Source organism: Piliocolobus tephrosceles, chromosome 11 (assembly GCF_002776525.5).
Source record: "Piliocolobus tephrosceles isolate RC106 chromosome 11, ASM277652v3, whole genome shotgun sequence".
NCBI lineage: Eukaryota > Metazoa > Chordata > Mammalia > Primates > Cercopithecidae > Piliocolobus > Piliocolobus tephrosceles.
This window is the reverse complement of record NC_045444.1, coordinates 26,844,787-26,863,657: the sequence shown is the minus strand read 5'-3', so window position 1 is coordinate 26,863,657 and position 18,871 is coordinate 26,844,787. Positions and strand designations below refer to the sequence as shown.

Below are 18,871 nucleotides of genomic sequence, written 5' to 3'. Positions count from 1 at the left end.
CCTTCCTCATTTCCCTTCCTTCCTTCCTCATTTCCCTTCCTTCCTTCGTTCCTCCGTTCCTCTCTCTCCTTCTCTCTCCCTCTCTCTCCCTCTTTCTCTCTCTCTCTTTCTCTCGTTCTCTTTCTTTCTTTCGATAGAGTCTCACTGTGTCACCCAGGCTGGAGTGCAATGGCACAATCTCAGCTCACTTCAACCTCCACCTCCCAGGTTCAAGCTATTCTCCTGCCTCAGCCTCCCAAGTGCCTGGGACTGCAGGCACACACCACTGTGTCCAGCTAATTTTTGCATTTTTAGTAGAGACAGGGTCTCGCCATGTTGGCCAGGCTGGTCTCTAACTCCTGGCCTCAGGTGATCTACCCACAAAGGCCTCCCAAAGTGCTGGGATTACAAGCATGAACCGCAGTGCCCAGCCTATTACAAGAAGTTTCTAATTAGCAAAAATCTGTTCAAAAGACATGTATTAATTGATTTGAATTACCTGTCTCTCTCCTGGACTACTACAATAGATTTCTAACTGGGTTCTGTGAGCTTCTGTTTCACCTCCAAAGTTAATTCTTCACATAATAAAGTGATTTGCCACTAAAACATAAACCAAATCATGTTGTTCTTTTGCTTCAAATCTCCCAATAACTTTCACTCACCTTAAAAATAAAACCTAAACTCCTCACAGAATCTCTAATGGGCCTAATGGCCTGGTATCATTTCCCTTTCCAATGTCTGATCTTCCACTGCTATTGTTTCATCATCAATGCCAGCACACCTATGTCCTTGTCCTTCTTCAACCATGTTGCTTTTTTATCTGCCTGTAACGCTTTTTCCTGTGATATTCACATTAATGTAGCCTCCTTATCACTTGAGTTTCAGCTAAAATGTCAATATTCGGAGTGACTTTCTCAGTCCATTCTATTTCATGGTATGTAGCCTCTACATCACGATGTTATTTTTCAGTGTTATTTATGCATACCTACTCTATCACTATATAATTTCCCAGTTTTATTTTCTTTATAGCATTACCACTTGAAGTTAATTCATTATGTATGTTTATCACATGATTTCTCCAGAATAATGTAAGCATTATGACAGTACAGCAGTTGTTGGATTTGTTTACTGATATTTACTCAGTACTGATCATTGCCTAGAACATATAGGTACTCAATAAATATTTGTGGAAAGAAAGGTGAAGAAGGAAGAAAGGAAGGCGGGATGGAAAAAAGGAAAAGGAAAAAAAAACTTATCTTGTTAATTAAAATTAGTAAAATGAGTGCTCCACTCTTAAGTGTTTATATTTCATGTTTCAAAACTGCCTTTTACTGCTAACCTGCAAATAAAGCCTGTAGTTTCTACACAGTTTTCAAGTTACTCAGTAAGTAAACAATCAGTTAAGTATTGTTGATTGGCTAATTAAATAGCTTTGAGGTGCCCTAGTCACAATAAGATAATGCTAATGATTTTATGGACTGAATTAGCTTGGGAATAATATAAGGAAATACTATGCAGAATATTCCATCTGGCTTCTTCTAACTTCCTCCAAATGTAGTTCCATATCAGGCATTTTCAAATTATGATGTATTGATGAATTAATGGGTGCCCTCATCCTCCCTTGTTAGAAACTGGTAAATTAAGCATGGAATTTCTTTTCTGAAACCACACTGGGCAAAAGACTGGATTAGCTCAGCAAGCTGCCATTGTTTCTCTTTACACATAACCTCATGTTATAATTTCAATGATTTCCCAGAGATAGTGTGGTTATTTATTTAGAAAACATATATCTCTACAAAAATCAACAACAGCAAAACTCTCTTTTACTTTTTTAGTTTACTTCTTTGAATTACCGACTTGATTTATGAAGCCCTATTTGAAATAAGGCAATCCTTGAGAAAAATTAGGTCAGGTTATGTTTTTCCTTTTTGCCACCACCTAGAGTTCTGATTTAAAATATTGATGACCTAAAGAAGTGGCAGGCTCGTTATTTGCTGTTTCTATTGATCCACACAATATCGCTACACACGGAGAGCGTAATGTAGTAAACCCTATAAAGGAAGCACATCCTCTTTTTCTACATAGGCAGGTTATCTTACAGTAATCGAATGCAACCAGAAAAGGATGGAACATAATAATGTCCTACTACATCAAGGAAATTTGATGACTCTAGAATTGATAATGGAATAGATAAATCTCTTCACCTCTAGGTATTTAGCTTGATGACATTATGAGCTTACAAAATCTGAAAAATACATAGTTACCACGGGAATGTTGCTGTGGTTTATAGTTTAAGGAAAAGGAGTTGCTAGCATGAGCATAAGTCTATAACAAACACTGGCGTGTTCTAAAGGTCACATGGATATTTGAACCAATGTATTTGTACACTTTAAGAGAAAAACTGCCTGTTTGGCTTTAGTTTTCTCATATTTATGGCAAGTGAACCAGAGGATACTTTTGGCTTCAGTTATATGTAATTCCACTTAATGCAATCAGGTTTAAAATTTTTATGGTAGCTTTATTACACAGTAATGTGGCTATATCTGACAAGTGCTAGAAAAAAACATTATAAATTAAGCCAGGTTCATCTTAAAGCTCTGTCAGTCCTTTTTTCAGTTGCCTGGCTGCTGAGATTGGCCTCTCTTTACTCTTCTTTTTCTTATAATTCAACCCTATTGGACTCCAGAACCTAACTTTCTTTCCACGACAAACGAGGGTACCAGGGCTCTCAGCAGCTGGACAGTGTGGAAAACAAGGGAAGGTCCAAATGGCCTATCCCAAGAAAATGGATATGTGGAAAAGATCTCCCGGTTTTAGAAGAAAGAATACTATAAAAATATCAAGCTAAAGTGATGTAATGGAAAGCTAGAACTAGACCCAAGAGGATGGTTCTGCAAAGACAGTATAGGATGATAGATGAATTAAAAATTCCTGAGAAATAGCCCTTTATGAGATGGCAGAGAGAGGCAGAGTTGATGGGCTGGGAAGCGACCTCTAAAGGTGCTGCACTAGTGCAACATAGAACAATATCATGGTCTCTTCCTAACTGTTCACCCCAGAGCTTACCAGTGGGGTCTTATTTTCAAGACAATAGATAGTAATTAGGTAAATTAATGTAAGTTAATTGATTATTCCTCCTTTGTAATATAATATCTGAACCCAAGTAAAATTCATAAGCCTTAAGAGCATCTTTAAGAAATAACTGTATTGAAGGGAGGAGATTTTAGACACTACAACAGATGGGGGAAGAGATTAATATTAGGCAGGAGGCCTTTTCATTCCTATTAATTCATGTAATGCAGACAAATTTTCTCCTTTCTACACTTAGTAAGATTGACTCTGACTAATGAAATAAAGAATAAATTGTTTCAGAGTTGAGAGGACTTTCAATGCTAATCTAGTACAATTTAACACTTGATACTATCTGTTTTTTATCTTCAAAAAAGTAATTTCCAAAAGAAAAGTCTGAAACATATTTTTTAAAGTGATTTTAACTTAAATATGCATAGTTGAATAGTTTTATATAGGAGACATATAAGACTATAAATTTTATGAGAGAGCATTTGTTACTTTGTAATAGAACACACATTAAAAACTAGTAATTAATGTTTATTTATTTATTTATTTATTTTCTTTTAAGACATGTAGTCTCATTCTATTGCTCAGGCTGGCATGCAGTGGCATGATCATAGCTCACTGTAGCCTCAAACTTCTGGACTTATGCCATTTTCCCACCTCAGCCTTTGAGTAGCTGAGACCATAGACATGAACCACCATGCTCAGCTAATTTTAAAATTTTTTGTACATACAGGGTCTCTCTATGTTGCCCAGGCTGGTCTTGAACTCCTGGCTTTAACCATCCTCCTGCCATGCCCTACCAAAGTGCTGAGATTACAGGTGTGAGCCACCACACTCACACAAAAGCTAGCTATTTTTCTAATTAAATGTTAGGACTTATCATGTGTAAAACATAAAAATAAAAAAATAAAAAATAACCATGTATAGGTACCCAGTAAAACTTCTTGCATATTTTGATATGTTTTTTGAAAACAGAGTTGTAGTAATGACTTGCCAAATATGAAAATAAAAACATTTTTTAAAAGTGACTTTCTTTTAATTGATTTTATTGAATTTGATATAAAATATGTATTGAATGTGAAAACTTGGGGCTGAAAGCAGGCTCATGTAGAACCTGTGACAGTAAAAGTAACAGTAAATGGTGTTTACTTATGAACTGTTGGCAATTTTACTCCTAATAAATTCAGACTCATTGGACTGTACTTTTCAGTGTCCTAACCACTCACTGAAGGCATACAAATTCTCCTGAACCTCTAGGGCTCTACCGATTGCACTGAAGCAATAGTAAAATAAACAACAATAATTTTATGATCATCACTCTATAGTCAGTGCACCAAATGGTGCCCTGGGAGAGCGTACCTCTTTGCCATGGAGTAATTGGAGCAGTGAGAGTAGAGAGCCTATAAAAAAAAAAAAAAAAAAAAAAAAAAACAACTTCAGTATTCTATTACATCTTATATTTGCAGTTCATTGATTTAGGGGGAAAAAGAAAAAATGAAACAGAAGACTACTGAGGCAATGAAACTCTTAGTTGTAAGAATAGGAATCATAGTCGCTGTATAATCGATGGAAGCATATTTCTAGACAGTGTTGGGGAGGGAACATTTTCATATCATTTGCTGTTTTCTCTGCTATGATTCTTAAAAAGAGAAAAGAAAGAGAAAATAAATGAAATACAACTTCTTATGGCTCTTACTTTAAAACTCTAGGGGTGATTTAACATCTACTAACATAAGTTTAAATTTTTCGGGGGGAGGCGGAGAATTTACCCATGGTTTGCTGCCAGGGCTGATTCTGTGTGTGGGAGAATGGGTAGGTGTCTGTACAGTGAGGGAATAATTCTCTGCCACATGGTATCATCTTCTTATCAGACACTTAGTAATGCCTGAAATTCAGCTATTAAGACTATTCCCTTGCCTTTTATTAAAGCATCTCATATTAAGATCTATTCTTAGGAAGGGTAACATATTAAGTCTTAATAATTTAAACAACTTATGAGACTAGTAAATAAGATCTGTTTCAGTATACCATTGGCTAAGAATGGCTTCTTGTAGAATGACAGATGTGTGAAGATTCACCATTTAGGGTTTTTTTTTTTTTTTTTTTTTTTTTTTTTTAGATAGTCAAAAGTTCTAATTCCTGTATAAGTTATTATTTCATTGAGCCATAACTGCCAATAACACTTGATGACATGATAGCGCATAAGACCTATTGCCTAGGAGTAAGCCTAATCACCAGCACCAGCCTGGTAATACAGATTTATTGTTCTTTACTGTCACATATGCATGCATGAAATTAGGAACACTGTGGTAAAGAGTAAGTAGCAAAAAAGGAGTTCAATGCCTGAAGCAGAGTATGTGCTTGACAAATGTTTGCTGGATGCTTTAGAAATGTCTAGAACATTTAAGAAGCAGAATGAGGGTAAAGGAGAGTCAGAAGTTTGCAAGAGGTTCAAAGGATAATAGAATATTTGGCCAGACTTGTCCTGTTACTCAGGGCTAACTATAGCTTTGGTATAGTGTTGTCATCAAACAGTAGTTTCCTAAGTGCGTCCTCTCCACCAAGGACCTCTCCCCTCTCCAATAAACATGCAATCCTAGTAAGAGCTGTGTGCTTGCTGCGAAAATACAGCTGGAGGACAAGCTTCCCTATCTGCAATCACACTATACTGAATAAGCCTCTGTACTACAGAAATTCTAGTGCTTCCCAGTCTGCCTTTGGAATCCCTCCTGGATGGGTAGCCTGGCCATTAAACTATTTCTCTATTTTATGGAGTACTTTTACTCTACATCTTTTCTGGCTGATCATTCAGTTAGAAATCACATTTCATGGTAGGACAGGGCAAGGATTTCTGATGGAATTTTTATTATCCAAATGATGCAACATACTTTTTTTTCCCTCTCCAAACACTGTTAATGAGTATGTCAGTGCTGGGGTACACAATCTCCTCATTATTATTCTATGTTGGTTTTGGTTTTTGTTTTTATGCTAGGGGATATCATCTTCACAGTCTAGCACCTTTCTTGACATTTTTAATCTTTTTTCCAGAAACAAAGTTGCAAGATTGATAGCAGAGTCATAACCATGGTGTTTTATGTGTCATGACACCTTTCATTTACTCTTAGTCTAAGAAAATATCAGACAGGGAAAAAAAAACATGTCTTCCATTTTCTTCATAACATATTTTTATTGCAATCTAGCTGAGAACTTCTGTGTTTGAGTATGAAAAATGACATGGCTGTATTTATGGGCTCTGGGTGCGACAGTCAATAAACTTTGCTTTTATAAATAGCACAACAGATAGGCAGAAATTTCTATCATGCTTTTTATAATTTTTTGTAGACAAGCTATCAAATTATTGATTAAATCCTCAATTTAGAATGTGAGAGAAATTATATCACCCTCTACACTTAACTCTTGTTTTCTATCTTAAAATTGGATATTCTAATGAAAATAAAAAGGAAGGAAACACATTTAAATTTATAAAAATTACAAATGGTTAAATAGATGAGGCAAGAATATACATAGGTATATACTTTTCTGTTGCTTTACTTGGAAAAATATAAAAGTATATCACTATTGAAATCCTTAGGGGGAAAAAAACCTTAAAATTCGAGTAGACAGAATAATGTTGATATTTTTATAAGAAAAAATTGATTTTTCAGTGTCTTCAAGGCATTCTCTGTATCAGTTTCAATCAACAGGGATTGAAAAAAATCTGGGGTAATAAAAGCAGTTAGAGAATGCCCTTTGGGCAGTCCTTCCCCTGGAGAACACAATTGCCTTTGACAGAGATAACTAATATTCTGCATATTTCCCCTAATCAGGCTGCCTAAAATCATTTTAATCTTGAGGCGAGAAAACCTGTTGCATTGATTTCATTTTTAAACGTGTGTATTTCTTTTAGGACTCACACAGCTGCTGTCTATACCTCCCATGAAATATAATCCTGACCAAATTATTAAATTATATCAACATGGCACATGTATACATATGTAACAAACCTGCACGTTATGCACATGTACCCTAGAACTTAAAGTATAATAAAAAAAAATACATAAATTATATCTTAGTACTCTTTGGATGTTTAGAACATCAAGTTATAAAGAACATAGCTGATAAAGTAGCTAGAAGTTTGGCACATCAGAATAACTGAGTACTTAGAGTACTTAATCTCTATAATAGCAAAGTAGAAATTAGTGATCTTACTTATAAATTTTATATTTAAATCCTTGTCAGACAACAGTGAAATATATTAAATGACCTTTACTTTTTTCCATTACCAGATGATGAGTTTTGTACATCTACCTCCCTTCTCCTTATTGGAAGGTGACGATCTTTTTTCATATTTCCTTGAGAAAATATAAGCAATTAAAAGAGAATTTTCTCACACAAACTCCATTAACTCTACTAGTCTATTTGAATCTAGAACTAATCACCCCATCTTACTCTTATTTAAATTAGAAAACCAATGGACTTTTCTCCTATTAAAGGTCAATCCTGCAAATGTACACGGATCCTATCTTCTCTCACCTGTTCAAGGACTCGACTCATACAATTGTCTTCTTTTTTTCTTGAATCGCTGATATTTTCTTTTCTCTTAGGTCATTCTCACCAACATACAAGTGTGTTGCAAAGATGATGCAAAACAACTTCCTTTAAACCTATATCCCTGTCCGGCTGCTTCTCCATTGTTCTTTTCCCTGCGTAGAAAAACTCAATGGATTGTTGTTCCTTTTCCACTTTCCTTTGCTCTGCTCTTGAATCCCCTTCAATGAATTGTACACTATTCTTATCACTCACATCTATTGCCAAGGTCTTCAGTGACCTCCCATTGCCTCATTAGTTAACTATTGGTCTTAGGCACACAACTGACAATTGTCTCCTTGAAGACTTTACCTCTTAAAGCAGCACAATCTTGAAATTTTGCTCTTGCCTTACTGGGCATTTTTTCTCAGTTTACTTTGCTTTATTATCTTCATTTTGCCAATATTTTTGGCATGATTCAGCGTTCAGTCCTTTAGACATCTTCTTTTTATTGATTTCCTAGGACCTTCCATCCTGTATCATGGCCTTAAAAACCCTCTGCCATGGCTTTAAAAAATACCAAGAGACTGAGACTCCCCAGTTTTTATCACCAGTTATGATGACTGTTGAACTCCAGACTCACAGATCCGATTACATATTCAATATCTCCATTTGGATATTTAACAGAAATATCAAACTCTATCAACTTTTGATTTTCTCTCCTAATAATGCTCTTTCTTCAGTTTTTCATCTTGGTAAGGTTACCAACATTCACCTAATTATTTAAGCCAAAATATTGGATTCATCCTTCACTGCACTCTTTTTTCTCAAACCCTTTGTTTCTAACTTGTAAATATATTCTGAATGAGATTACCCTCTCTAAGGATCAGCTCTCATCCCCATTACTCCTATACTTTACTCACTTTCATAGAATGTATCACCGCCAAATAATATTAGTGTTTGTCTACTTGCTTATTGTCTTTTTTATGTACTAAAATGTAAGCTCTGTAAAAGCAAAGATTTTGTTAGTTTTGTTCACTGTTGTATTGCTAGCATCTAGACCCTGGCAGAAGCTAGCCAGGATCAGTAAATATTTGTTGAATGGATAATAAATATTCAAATACGGAGGCAGTGTTTCCCTTTCAGGGGTCATATTAAATGTGGCTCTTTTACGGACTCATGTTTTCAAACTGAACTTACTTTACAAATAGGAGTTACTTAGAAGCAATTTTCAAATGAGTCAATACCTATTACATTTTGAACTCAAACGTTACTAATCTATAACATAGAGAAAGAAGTCTGAGTAGAGAAAATATTTTTCTGTAGCTAAAGCATTTTCCACTGGCTACAATGAGAAAGGTGACTAGGAGATTTTAAAGCTGCCATTAGCCACTTCTCAGTAACTAATGTAAACTGACCATCACTAGACGGTCTGCGAGTTCTAATATTCACGTAGTAATCTAAAATTTGAATGAATTATATTCTGAAATTTTGAGATTTACTTACAAACTTTCAATGGTTATCAATTACATTTCTATCATTTTTTCTGATTAAAATAACTGCATTATTTATTTTATTGTGTTTACTGAAATACATTATTATTTTACAATGTATTAATTCAGTAAAGTCTCTTTAAAAAACATTGGGGAGTTCATATTCAAACAATCCTCCACGTTTCATTCATGTATGAAACACTTGCCATGTGCCAGTAAGACTTTCAGATAATAGAGGAGATACCTCCTTGGTTTGGTTAGACCAGCTCTCTGCAAAACAGGGAAACTGTGAGAGCCACCAATCTGCAAAATGAAAAGATACGTTTGTGCTGGGGAGGGGATGATGTTATTGTCTTTTGTTGTGCTTATAAAATGGGTCTTCTTCCAGAAAAACAATATATTGCATAGCTTCTCAATTATCACATTTCAAGTTGAAATATTCTTTAAATGAAGGCACCAGTATTTCACTACTAAAGTCTAAATAGCAAAGTGACTAACTTGTTTTAAGATTTATGGTTAATTCAGGTTCATCAGTAGTTTACCTGGGTGAGTTTTTCCAAAGACAAGATTAAAAAGCACAGGTTTGGCACAGTGGTTCATGCCTATAGTCCTGGATCTTTGGGAGGCCAAGTGAAGGAAGATTACTTGAGACCAGGAGTTTGAGACCAGCCTGGGCAACGCAGTGAGACCCTGTCTCTCTCTCTCTCTCTCTCTCTCTCTCTCTCTCTCTCTATATATATATATATATATATATATATATAGAACACAAAACAAAACAAGATAAAAAACATAGCTTTAGCCATTGGACTAATGTGCCAATACTGAACTCATCATCTTTTCTAAAAACTGATTCTACTTTCTTCCCTTACTGTTTATTTTAATGATACCTTTTCTCCCCATCACCCACATCTAAAATTTCCAAATAATCCTTGACTTCATGCCACTCATTGTCCACAATACAATAATAACTGCAATTTTGAACTTCTGCTTTACTACACCAACCTATTTCTACTTAAGATCTCAACACTTCCTACTTTAGTTTCTCGTCACCTAGTTTCTGAGAAATTAAAATGGCCTTTTTATGTTCAGTAATTCAGATATCTGCTACCTATGTCCACAAGATTTTCATAATTTTGGGTTACTTTCTTTATAAAAACAAATGAAATTAATGCCATTCTCTATGTGACATGTAGAATCTAGTTTGGAGGACCATAGAAGAGGTTTACTTAGGGAAAACTCTGAGAATTCTCTGGGGCTTACATTTTTCCTAATGACCTCTGCTTCCAGTAGGAATGTTGCCACATATGGCCATTCTCCATTTCTGCAATTCATGAATCTAAACAGGAACAAAGATATCGTTTTCCATTCTCTTAACTCCTTTCCAACTTCACTCTAGATTTCAAGGCAGTGTGTAAGTAAGACATTTCCATTTTACCTTAATGTACACATGAATTATACTTCTGACATGAATTATACTCTACCAGTCAAAAAGTAAAATTATACTCTACCATTTATAAATAAAAGCGAGAACATTTTTAAATAATCCAACATGTTATCATTAACTATAGCTACCATGCTGGAAAACAGATCTATTTAACTAATTACTCCTACCTGTAATTTTGCATACTTTGTCTAACATCTCCCCAATGTGATCCCCCAAATGCCTTAGCTTCTGGTAACAAACATTCTACTCTCTTTTTCTATAAGGTCATCATTTTTAGATTCTACATGAGTGAGATATGTGGTACTTGTCTTTCTATGACTGGCTTATTTCATTTAACATAATGCTTATTTCATTTAACATAATGATCCTACTACATAATGCTCCTACTATATAATGTTCCTACTACAGAAATGGTAACTATGTGAGGTAATGCATATGTCAATTACATAGGTTTAACTATTCCACAATGTAGATATACTTCAAAACATCATGTTGTACACTATAAAGACATATAAATTTGTGTCAATTTAAATAAATAACCCCCCAAAATAAAAGCAAAAACATACAATTTGGAAAGTTGAGTGGGAAATGTATACTTCTCACTGTATTCTACTTATCTCTCTCACTATATTTTACCCACCCAAATAATATCTTACATATTATTTTAGACTTGATCTTCTTAAAGCATAGTTTTGATCACATTATACTGTATTTCTACAATTAACTCTAGTTTCCCATTGCAGCCAAAATTAAAAATAATTTCATTATCTTGACATTCAATAGCCTGTACATTTTGTCCTTAACCTATTTTGTCAGCTACTATAAAACTCTATAACTTTGAACTCAGTTATTTTCACTTAACAGTTATATTAACTTAAGTGAGTTATTAATATTAAAATGTGGTAAATATTAGCTGAATCAAAGGGATATTGTGCTTATACAATAAGCTAATAAATGTGAACTATGTATTACAGTGTCTAGCTCCTAAAATATGCTCAGAAAACAGTAACTATTATTAGTGTCATTATGAAATATTCCACCAGTTATGCATGTTGTATTGTACCTTGCAGAAAACTGAAAAGCTGAGGTCAATCTCTCCTCAACATATTCAAATCTTTCACACATCTGTACTTCTATCAAAGCTGTTTCTTTTGCTTGACATTCTTTTATCCATCTCTGCATATTGAATTCTTACTCTGCCATTAAGGCAAGGCTGAGACCAAATACCATCACCATCAGGAAACTTGTGCTTCCACTAAACAGACATATCTAGCCATTCTTTGAAACTCAATGAAACTATACATCTTTTATGAAAGATGTCATACCTGATTATAAAAATATAGTTCTTCACAGATATCTTAAACTTTCTACTTGATTATATCTTTCTTGAAGGCAGACTGTCTTACGGATCTCTTTCAGATCCCAGTTAATGCTGAGATCTATAAATACCAGATAAATAAATAAATTAATTAAAATGTCTACCCAAAGAATACTTCAGCATAAATATATTGTGATGATAAAAGGTAGTGCTAAGATAAATTATAGCAATATTCATTTTCTTGCTCAGTCCAATACAGTTGTTAATACATTTTCATTTTCCCACATTTGATTTATATATTATTATTATTTTTTTTTGAGACGGAGTTTTGCTCTTGTTGCCCAGGATGGAGTGCAATGGCACGATCTCAGCTCACTGCAACCTCCACCTCCCAGGTTCAAGCGAATCTCCTGCCTCAGCCTCCCTAGTAGCTGGAATTACAGGCCTGTGCCACCATGCCCAGCTAGAGATAGGATTTCTCCATGTTGGTCAGGCTGGTCTCGAACTCCCCACCTCAGGTGATCCGCCCACCTTGGCCTCCCAAAGTGCTGGGATTACAGGCATGAGCAACATGCCCGGTTATATGTTATTTTTATAATAAAATGTGATAGAATATATTCTTTTGGTATATGGCAATATGTCATTATTCTGAATATTATTCATCTTGGTAAAGAGATTTTTTTCATTAAAAATAGTTAAAGAATGAAAACAGGGAGAAATCAATATGGCCAGTATGTTTTGAAAAAGAAAATATTTCAATGTTATATCTTTTTTTCACTTATATGATATTAACGTGATTCATATTTTCAGTTTGGTTGGTTGACTTTGATCTATAATTTATTATATATTTGAATACTCTAATACGTTCTCTCTCTTTTTTTCTCCACACCATAATTCTGTATCTCTCCTTTTTAAACTACATAATTTTCTCCTAATATTACGTATTTAACTTTTTCTGTTCTTTGCATAATTTTATAAGTTTTTTTTTGAAAATTAGCCCTTTTGGCTGGGCACAGTGGCTCATGCCTGTAATCCCAGTACAAAAAGTAGTCAGGCATGATGGTGCGTGTCTGTAGTCCCAGCTACTCAGGAGACTGAGGCAGTAGAATGGCTTGAGTCTGGGAAGTGGAGGTTGCAGTGAGCTGAGGTCATGCCACTGCATTCCGGCCTAGGTGGATCAAGACTCCCTCACACACACACACACACACACACCAAAAAAATAAAATAAAAATAAATAAATAGACCTTTTACAGATTGCCTGCATTTTGTTTCATATATTAGTAATTCACTTCTTACATAAGTTTTAATGATTTTGATTAGAAGTTCTTAGTCTTCTCATTTCTAACTGCATACCCATTTTCCTTATTTTTACAGCCTTTATATAATTTGTATGTGATAAAATAAGAGTAAATCTGAAAAAAGTCCTCTTTCAATCTTTGAAGTTCATGACTGGCTTAAAACCAATTCTTTGTGTTGTGTAGATTACAATTTTCTGTTTTCTCACAACATTGGTCTGACTCTCCATTTTATATACTTTATATGCGAGTCATTATTCAACCTTTTATTCAGTTAAAACTGGAATTTTTTTCATCTTTGACTTCAGAAATATTGATGTGCACATACTGGGAACTTCATTTAGTGGAGATAATTGCTTACACATACAATTACAGGTTCAATTAAAGAAAATTAAAATATAGAACAATTAGATTATATACATTTATATATACATGTATTATATACATATATTTGTTAATTACATAATTATTTGTTAATATCTGAATTCATTACTTCAATCACTTAGAAGGAAACTAGCCAAATTAATATTCTTATAATTGAATAGAAGAACTGGAGGTTTAAATGAAATCTTAAAAATGACAAGTTTTTATACACACTGAAAACGTTTATTTAGCACAAACTATATATCAAAATCATATTATTGTAAGTAAATAAATCCACTTTTAGTATACTTTTGACTGTGAGAGGATAAGGATAGGCTTTCAAGGACATGGTTATAGTGACTTGGAATATAAATAGTTATTTTTATGAACCTGGTCAAATAAGCATTTCCACATTTCCAAGTTCCTCTTTTCAATTCACAATTTTAGAATCAGTCTTCAAAGGTTGTGGCACTAATGAATACAAATACATTACTGGAAAAATCAAATCATTTTTTGATCATACAGAACACAAATACAATGCTCCATCCCAGGAGAGAGAAATGTTTCAGGTCTGTCAACATACAAGGAGTGATGAGGAGTATGAGGACAATTTTTCTCCTCTACCGTGAATCAGTTGACAACCTGCTGTAGGTGTTTATTCAACCAACGTCTTGGTTCTCTAAGTTAAAATGTCAACCGAGTGCTTGTTTGTGCTTCAGTATCTTCTATGTGGAAGGTTAATGTTCATTACCTCTCACTAAGTGTTGATGCAGGTATCCCTTTGATTGAAGTCATCTAATGTGCTTTTCAAGTGTTCTTTTGGGAAAACTGTCCATTGACTAAGGATGACAACCAATAAGAGCATCACATCTATTCTGGTCAGTCTTGTATCCACGTTACCCAAGCTGGTGCTCTTCAACTGGCATGTGGTAATGATGCACAACAGAGATTAGATGCGGTGCAGGAAGAGCTAGATTACATATTTGCCAGGGCTATGCCAGCTTTCAACTTGAAATACACTGAAAGAATTGGATCCTTAGACCTTGAGGTTTTTTGTGGGTTCTTGTGTTTCAGTGGCTTCCTTCCTCCATATTTGACCTTCTGTCTCAAGAGGTAAACCACAGTTAATAATTAGCAAAGACCAATGAAGATTACTTAAATAAAGCATTCACAACTTATGTTGTAGGTATCCTTCCTCCAGTATGTCCTTTGATTTTTTAAAGTCACCATTATTAAATCAAACCCTGTTAGATTATGAAGCACCTGACTTTAGAATTACTGGTTATGTTTTTCACTAAAACAATTAACTGATTGACTCAATAAGCAGCTACCAAAACCAAATAAGTTGACTAATTTTGTCAAATAAGCATTGCCTGTGTTAACCATGAACCCATTTCCATCTCAGTTTCTCAGGGGAATCTCAACACGCCTTTATATTCCAGCCTCTCTTCAAAGAATGTTTATGACATACAAAAGTTTACTGACCAGTAGCTAGCCAAAAAAATGGCTGTCTAAATCTGGATTTTGCATAAAACTTTGCAGCAAGGATGCTTTCCATAGTGGGTCATTTTGAGTGAGAAGTAGTTTCACTAAGGTCATTTCAGTTGTCAAATGAAGACACTAAGGACTGACATTGTCAGCCTATCTTTGTTAACCTGATTACACACCCATCTAAGATTTTACTATCACCTGAGAAATCTATGATCCAACAGGTTTCAAGAGTCCTAAGGTCAACAGTAAAGTGACAAAAGTAAGAGTAGAGGGAAGACTAAGTCTAGATCCCCAAATTTAGGAATGATGAGGGCAAGTGAAACACAGTTCAAGATATATTTAAGAGATTAGGAGAGAAGGTGACTAGCTAACTAGGCTCAGATGTGGTCAATTGACAAGGTTATGTTAAGCAGAGATGATTCACAATTCTACTGATGCTTCTGAGAGAACTTTTTTGTGTGTGGAAATAATCTTAGCATTTGTAAGAACATTTTTGTTGTGGGCTTATACTCATGTAATCCAGGATAACTCTGTTTTCTCCATTGGGAAAAAACTGTTGTGCTATTTAGTTTTATAATCTCATTGAGGCTTTCTTGGTTTATTTTTGTTTGTTTTATTGTTTTGTTGTTATTATGTATAAAAAATGTTTAAAGTCTTGTTAAAGGCAGACAGGAATCCTATGACTTGAGGGAATTTCTTGGGGGAGGAGAGGTTTATGGCAGATGCATTTGACAACAATAATGTAACTTAAGCAGACCCTGTATGTGGCAGTTGCACATGATAGAAGTAACAATTTAAGAAAGGAAGGTTGCCACATGGACGTTGCAGGTGGTGGGGCGGAGCAGGATGGTGGGGGAAATGTGCTAAGGGAACGTGCTATATAAGCTGTGTGCTTTTCTTTTCTTTTTTTATTATTATTATACTTTAAGTTCTAGGGTACATGTGCATAACGTGCAGGTTTGTTACATATGTATACTTGTGCCATGTTGGTGTGCTGCACCCATCAACTCGTCAGCACCCATCAATTCATCATTTATATCAGGTATAACTCCCAATGCAATCCCTCCCCCCTCCCCCACCATGATAAGCCCCGATGTGTGATGTTTCCCTTCCCGAGTCCAAGTGATCTCATTGTTCAGTTCCCACCTATGAGTGAGAACATGCAGTATTTGGTTTTCTGTTCTTGTGATAGTTTGCTAAGAATGATGGTTTCCAGCTGCATCCATGTCCCTACAAAGGACACAAACTCATCCTTTTTTATGGCTGCATAATATTCCATGGTGTATATGTGCCACATTTTCTTAATCCGGTCTGTCACTGATGGACATTTGGGTGGATTCCAAGTCTTTGCTATTGTGAATAGTGCCGCAGTAAACATATGTGTGCATGTGTCTTTATAGCAGCATAATTTATAATCCTTTGGGTATATACCCAGTAATGGGATGGCTGGGTTGTATGGTACATCTAGTTCTAGATCCTTGAGGAATTGCCATACTGTTTTCCATAATGGTTGAACTAGTTTACAATCCCACCAACAGTGTAAAAGTGTTCCTATTTCTCCACATCCTCTCCAGCACCTGTTACTTCCTGACTTTTTAATGATTGCCATTCTAACTGGTGTGAGATGGTATCTCATTGTGGTTTTGATTTGCATTTCTCTAATGGCCAGTGATGATGAGCATTTTTTCATGTGTCTGTTGGCTGTATAAATGTCTTCTTTTGAGAAATGTCTGTTCATATCCTTTGCCCACTTTTTGATGGGGTTGTTTCTTTTTTTCTTGTAAATTTGTTTGAGTTTTTTGTAGATTCTGGATATTAGCCCTTTGTCAGATGAGTAGATTGCAAAAATTTTCTCCCATTCTGTAGGTTGTCTGTTCACTCTGATGGTAGTTTCTTTTGCTGTGCAGAAGCTCTTTAGTTTAGTCATATCCCATTTGTCAATTTTGGCTTTTGCTGCCGTTGCTTTTGGTGTTTTAGACATGAAGTCCTTGCCCATGCCTATGTCCTGAATGGTACTACCTAGGTTTTCTTCTTGGGTTTTTATGGTATTAGGTCTAACATTTAAGTCTCTAATCCATCTTAATTAATCTTCGTATAAGGAGTAAGGAAAGGATCCAGTTTCAGCTTTCTACTTATGGCTAGCCAATTTTCCCAGCACCATTTATTAAATAGGGAATCCTTTCCCCATTTCTTATTTCTCTCAGGTTTGTCAAAGATCAGATGGCCGTAGATGTGTGGTATTATTTCTGAGGACTCTGTTCTGTTACATTGGTCTATATCTCTGTTTTGGTACCAATACCATGATGTTTTGGTTACTGTAGCCTTGTAGTATAGTTTGAAGTCAGGTAGCATGATGCCTCCAGCTTTGTTCTTTTGACTTAGGATTGTCTTGGCAATGCGGACTCTTTTTTGGTTTCATATGAACTTTAAAGCCGTTTTTTCCAATTCTGTGAAGAAACTCATTGGTAGCTTGATAGGGATGGCATTGAATCTATAAATAACTTTGGGCAGTATAGCCATTTTCACGATATTGATTCTTCCTATCCATGAGCATGGTATGTTCTTCCATTTGTTAGTGTCTTCTTTTATTTCACTGAGCAGTGGTTTGTAGTTCTCCTTGAAGAGGTCCTTTACATCCCTTGTAAGTTGGATTCCTAGGTATTTTATTCTCTCTGAAGCAATTGTGAATGGAAATTCATTCATGATTTGGCTCTCTGTTTGTCTGTTACTGGTGTATAAGAATGCTTGTGATTTTTGCACATTAATTTTGTATCCTGAGACTTTGCTGAAGTTGCTTATCAGGTTAAGGAGATTTTGGGCTGAGACAATGCGGTTTTCTAAATATACAATCATGTCATCTGCAAACAGGGACAATTTGACTTTTTCTTTTCCTAACTGGATACCCTTGATTTCTTTCTCTTGCTTGATTGCCCTAGCCAGAACTTCCAACACTATGTTGAATAGGAGTGATGAGAGAGGGCATCCCTGTCTTGTGCCAGTTTTCAAAGGGAATTTTTCCAGTTTTTGCCCATTCAGTATGATATTAGCTGTGTGTTTGTCATAAATAGCTCTTATTATTTTGAGGTACGTTCCATCAATACCAAATTTGTTGAGCGTTTTTTAGCATGAAGGTCTGTTGAATTTTTTCAAAAGCCTTTTCTGCATCTATTGAGATAATCATGTGGTTTTTGTCTTTGGTTCTGTTTATATGCTGGATTACGTTTATTGATTTGCGAATGTTGAACCAGCCTTGCATCCCAGGGATGAAGCCCACTTGATCATGGTGAATAAGCTTTTCGATGTGCTGCTGAATTCGTTTTGCCAGTATTATATTGAGGATTTTTGCATCGATGTTCATCAGGGATATTGGTCTAAAATTCTCTTTTTGTTGTTGTGTCTCTGCCAGACTTTGGTATCAGGATGATGTTGGCCTCATAAAATGCGTTAGGGAGGATTCCCTCTTTTTCAATTGATTGGAATAGTTTCAGAAGGAATGGTACCAGCTCCTCTTTGTACCTCTCGTAGAATTCAGCTGTGAATCCACCTGGTCCTGGACTTTTTTTGGTTGGTAGGCTATTAATTATTGCCTCAATTTCAGAGCCTGCTACTGGTCTGTTCAGGGATTCAACTTCTTCCTGGTTTAGTCTTGGAAGAGTGTAAGTGTCCAGGAAATTATCCATTTCTTCTAGATTTTCTAGTTGATCTATGTAGAGGTGTTTATAGTATTCTCTGATGGTAGTTTGTATTTCTGTGGGGTTGGTGGTGATATCCCCTTTATCATTTTAAATTGCATCTATTTGATTCTTCTCTCTTTTCTTCTTTATTAGTCTTGCTAGCGGTCTGTCAATTTTGTTGATCTTTTCAAAAAAACGAACTCCTGGAT

General features: G+C 35.2%; 1 protein-coding gene across 1 annotated transcript in view; it reads left to right on the top strand.

The window, feature by feature from the left end:
* LRP1B (LDL receptor related protein 1B) overlaps positions 1 to 18,871 on the top strand; it is a 1,636,277-nt gene that overhangs the window by 598,502 nt on the left and 1,018,904 nt on the right. The gene's annotated exons all lie outside the window — the stretch shown is intronic.